We start from the raw sequence: 5,573 nt of genomic DNA, 5'->3' as shown, positions 1-5,573 counted from the left end.
ATTGAATTGTAAAGATTAGCATTATTCCGGTGAAGCAGTTCTAGGTATGTCTTCATGAATATTCATTCATTCAACCACAAGCACCTAGATTCAATAAAAAATAAAACAGTACACTGAGTGAGTTCTAGAAATGACATCTTGTGCTGATTTTTAGAGTTCAGGCTACCCCCAAAGAGGGTGTTGCCGGTCTGCGGCATGCCTATGGAGGCGTCGAGGAAGTCTTAACTGAGTATTAAAGAGCCAAGGAAGAGTTCTTGACAGTTTTATTTCATTTTCTTTATCATTGCATGATATTTCATTGGCTAGTGCGTCAATAGCGAGATGAAACGGTGGTGACGATTGCCGCTCTTAGGTTGCAGGAGTGGAAGGGGGGGGGGGACTTCTGTATCTACCCCCAACTTATGAAGAAAAAAAAAAGAAAAAAGAAGGAAAGTACACAAATGCATATTGGACATATTCCTTTACTCTTACACAAATCACTAGATTGATAGCCAGCTGGATGCAACTGATATGTCTGTTCTTACTATCAACTGCGTAGCCAGGATTTCATTTGGGGGGGGGGGCGGTAAATGCACGCGAATCGTGCCAACCTTTGGTGCCAACGCTTACAGAGTGCGCGAAGCACGCTCCCTAGGGGGTGGGTGCAGGGAGGGGTAGTTTTCCACTCCTGCGCGAAGCTTTCGATGTTTCATAAATTAAAATGAAAAGGAGCCGTCTTTCTTGTCTCTAGAACCTATATCACCTCCAATTCAGTCGACCTTGTTATGATTTTGAATCTTGTTTTCAAAAGTGATTGTGAACGCACAAAAAAGGGATAGAATGGAGGAAATTAAAATAATAATTACCCCGCGCTAAGTGCGGAAGCTAAAGCCTTTTTTTTTTCTAAGAAAAGGGTCCCGGGAAAACAGTATTCTCTAAGTTATATCGAATGCTTCCCTTGGAATGATCAGATTTGATTCCAAACAATTTAGCGACAGTGCATATCTTTAACTTGCAAAACAGAGGATAAAAAATGTATATGCCGGGAGGAAGATATTCCTCCCCGCGCAGAGCAGTGAAACTCTGAAATATCAAAGGGCGGACGTTTCCTCAAATGCAGATCTCTAATAGCCTATCGGCTCTTATTCAATTGATTTTCTAATTTATACCTTCCTCTTTTTAAATAAGGAACTTGTTTGCCTCCCAATTATGTTTGTTTAGTAATGAGCTGAAAAGCGGGAGAAGTTGCCTATATGGGGGTGACGGCAGAAATTGATATAAAGATTTTACCCGCCGGGGGTCGACCCGACCAGAAGTGCGGAAATATTGCGTGATCAATTTAAAAAAAAGGATAACTTCACTGATACTTCGGCCTAACCTTACTCTAATTCAATGCCTTAATAAATATTTAAACTTTAACTGGCAAGAAACACACTAGCTGAGGTGGAAAAACAGGGATAGAGAAACTGTGAGGGAAACAGAGAACTGCAATATTGTCTTTTAACCACGCGAAGCGCGGAAGCAAAAAAAATATGTATGTAAATTCTGAGCGAGAGTGAAGAAGTTTCGTTAATGTTAGCATGTTAGCTCTACATATAATATTTACGAGTTTTACCATTATAGGTGGATTTGAGTTAGTAAAGGCCTATATACAAACATGACAAGAGTGATTCTTGGCTACATCGTCTATTAAAAAAAAACAATAACTGAAAATACATATGATTTCAATTTTCATACACTAAATCATAAGGATGCAATTACGAGATTTGAAAAGGGAATGGAATAAAATAGAAAAGTAAACGTTATTCTTCTTGTTCTTTGGCTTCTTTCCTTCATCCTCCTCCACCTCATAACCACCACCACCACCACCATCATCCATCATCATCATTGTCATCATCATCATCATCCATCATCATCATCCATCATCATCATTGTCATCATCATCATCATCATCATCCATCATCATCATTATTATCATCGTCATCATAACTATCTGTTCATCATGTTCGTCATCATCATCATCACCATCACCAACAACTTCATCGTCGTCGTCGTCATCACAATCACCATCAATGAATAAAAATGAAAATGATTTTATTGTTCGAAACATGAATCTGAAATAGAAATGCTCTGAAAATTCATTTGCCCAATTGGTCGTGGGCCCGACAGCCACTGCGCAGAAAAAAAAATCATATTTTACAATAATAACAAAATATGGGAGACGTAGTCAATTCCTTGGTTTGCATTACGACCAAGATGTGCATTGCCCTATAACTGTTTTATTAGGCGAAAGTTTATTTTTCTTGTTTTTTTATCCGCAATGATTTTTTAATGAATTTTCACTGTTTTTTATAATAGTGTAAAAGTCGAGGGTCAAAACGAGAACAATGTTTCCATATCAAAAGCCTTGGGGTATTTTAGCAATCATTTCGCAGTCCCTTTGTACAACGCTGATAATCTTTTGTATAAAAAAATAAAAAAACTTCATGAAAAAAAGCAGCCTTTGTGAATCAAAATAGTAGTGTCGCCCTGGACTCTGGACTAACGACGTACTTGCAATAACTTTCGACAATGACCCCCAATCTGTCCATTGTGATTTGACTTGCATTTTCAGAGGAATTTGTGCGTTGTAGAAAGCGTATGCGGAGTGGATTCTTAAATAGGGGCCTATACGCTATTATCGACACCCCGCATGTCGCTCGAAAGCACATAAGACTTACCCCAAATTATAGCCTATAAAATATGATGCATTGAAATCCAATTTGTTCAGCTATTAGAAACAAAAACCAACAAAACACAGTTATTTCACTCGTCATAATGTTTTCCCCTATTTCAAGCCCACCCACCACACAGAACACACCAGAGACCAATGATACTATAAGGCCACCTTTTCAGAATCGGAACGTCGAATCATGATTGATGCATTCATGATTCTCGACAATGAATAAATCTTGGTATTTCTCTTTTTTTTCCAGCGTTTCATGCATGTTTGCGTTTTGACCGACACAAATTCCCTTGAGAACGGTTCATTTCTAGAGATTTCTTTTTTTCATAGTATAGATAGGACAGCGGTGAGGCTTATGGAGGTAAACTTGATTTGTGAAAGGGAGAGAGAGAGAAAGGGAGGGGGAGGGTGAGATGGGGAATCGGGGAGGGGATGATAAATATTTACAGAGAGAGAATGTGATATGTGTGTGTGTAAAAAAGACTCTTGGGATGGTGGAAACAAAGGGATCTCACAGCGCACTTACGGGGAAAATTCACTTGTTAAAACATATGCATTGTCAAATCTAAACTTTGTTTCGTCACTAATCGACTGGTTCCTAAATGGTTTCATGTTGAGGTGGAAAAGATCATATTTGAATTTTCGTGGTCAGGAAAAGATCGGATAAAGAGAAATAGAATGTACAAGGATTACCCACAAGGAGGTTTGAATATTATGAATTTTAAGTTAATTGTTTGATGTGGCTTAAGAGATTATTTTATGGAGAACGGGATGCAGGATGAAAGCTGTATTTTTATTTTTGTTTTCGATCAGTTGGGGGAGATTTCTGGTTCTGTGACTTTGACACTTCAAAATTAAATAAAAAAATATTTTATTCACAAATGATGAAGGCTTGGCAAGACTTGTGGAAATATCGATACTCTGAAGAGGAGATTAATCCTATTATATTTAATAATCAAAATATTTGTCTAAGAGGGAAAACTATTTTGACATTGATCTTTTTGATAAGGGAATATTTAGCGTGGATCATTTTTTTAAATAATAAACACAATGAAGCCTGTGACTTTTTTCTTCAAAATCTCGGTATTACTGCAAATCAACTTCTCCAATATTGTTCACGCTATACCAGCAAGTTGGAAAAGATTTTACTGGTTCGATAAAGTTTAAAGATTTTGTAGACTTTAGGTCTTGCCCCTCAATATATTTCTGAACTTGTTTCTCCATACACCCCTCAAGGACACTTGATCATCAACTCAACAACTCCAGTACCTAGACTAAGACTAAAGACGCATGGCGAAAGGTCCTTCTCCTACAGTGCCCCCCCCCATCCTTTGGAATTCCCTCCTCAGTACTCTCCGATTACAAAATATTCCTGGACTTTTCAAATCCCAATTTAAAACATTTCTCTTTAATGAAGCATTCAAATAGACCATTCCCTATACTTATGCTATATGTAATTGATTAATGTTGATGTTGTTTAAGTGTTAGGCCTGTTCTTAGCAAGGAGTGATATCTCCTTGTTGTAAGTCGTTCCTTATGTTGGATGATTTAATTTCTGAAAAGTGCATTGAGAGTCATTGCGGGTCTGAAATGCGCTATATAAGAACTTCATTATTATTATTATTTAGGATAATTATGAAACAGCTTTTGAGGTAATTTAATCAAAAACAAGTTATAACTTGTTTATTACCAATAAAAAAAATTATATAGATTAACACTCAAGGATGGTAACAGTGATTTGAATTTTCCTGATGTAGAAATTTGTAAATTATTTTGAGGTATCAGGAGTACAACTCTTATAAGAAAACAAAAATAATATCAGTTTATGCTCTTACATGGACCAATTATACAAAAGAACATTTGAAGAAATTTGGTTTCGTGGGGGATAATTACTGCTCGTTTTGTTATACAGAAACTGAATCACTCTTTCATAATTATACTCATGGATTGCATGAAAGTTAAACCTCTGTGGCAATTTTGTATAGATCATTTTTTGTTTAGTTGAATTATTAAGAACTACGGATTGGAGGGATATATTCTTAGGATTACCTGCATAGAAATACATGTGTTAATTGTGTTATTTTATTCATAAAATGTGTAATTTCTAATTCCAGAGCTGAAGGCCGGGTATACCCTTTTGCATTAAAATACAAAAATATATTACGGGATGTATAGAGGAAGAAAGTCGCCTGGCAACGAAGTCAGTCAAGTTCAGTTTACATTTATAGAAACTGAAGGTGAATAAAGATTGGAATTTGAACAGGTATGATCTGTAGTGCGAGACAGTGTGAATCGTGGTGTGAATGTTGATTTCGTACTAGTTATTTTCAATTTCTTCCTCTCTTGTATCAATCTGATTTGCAGATTCTTCTTTTTTTTAACCCTGTTTCGCAAAGAATTAAAAATTCATGAACATTATGTTTATCTGTTCATGTATATGTGCATGTGTGAAGGTGTCGATCTCGGGGTGTATGTTGTGTATAATTATGTAAATGAATGTTGTAGTTCGATGTAAAATGGAATTAGGTATGCATTGATTCTGCAAATCATTTAATATCATTAGTAATTTACATAGAGAGTTGGGGGCTCAGTTGTATTTTTTAGGTATAAAAGTATATTTTAAAGCATTTAATTTTATCCTTATATTTGCTTCAGTTTTTTTTTATATTTCTTGTTGATATAAAATGAGGATTTTTATGTGAATTTTGTTGTATTTATATTGAGTTCATGTAAATCATTGGAATGAAATCCTTAATAAAAACATGTTAAAACAGTGTGTGAGAGATTGAAGGGGAGAGGGGGGAGGGAGAGGGGGAGAATAGAGGGAGGGGCGTATGGCAGCCAGTTGGGGAATTGTATAAACCCGCTC

Source organism: Lytechinus pictus, unplaced genomic scaffold (assembly GCF_037042905.1).
Source record: "Lytechinus pictus isolate F3 Inbred unplaced genomic scaffold, Lp3.0 scaffold_19, whole genome shotgun sequence".
Classification (NCBI taxonomy): domain Eukaryota; kingdom Metazoa; phylum Echinodermata; class Echinoidea; order Temnopleuroida; family Toxopneustidae; genus Lytechinus; species Lytechinus pictus.
Note: the sequence above shows the minus strand (reverse complement) of the source record.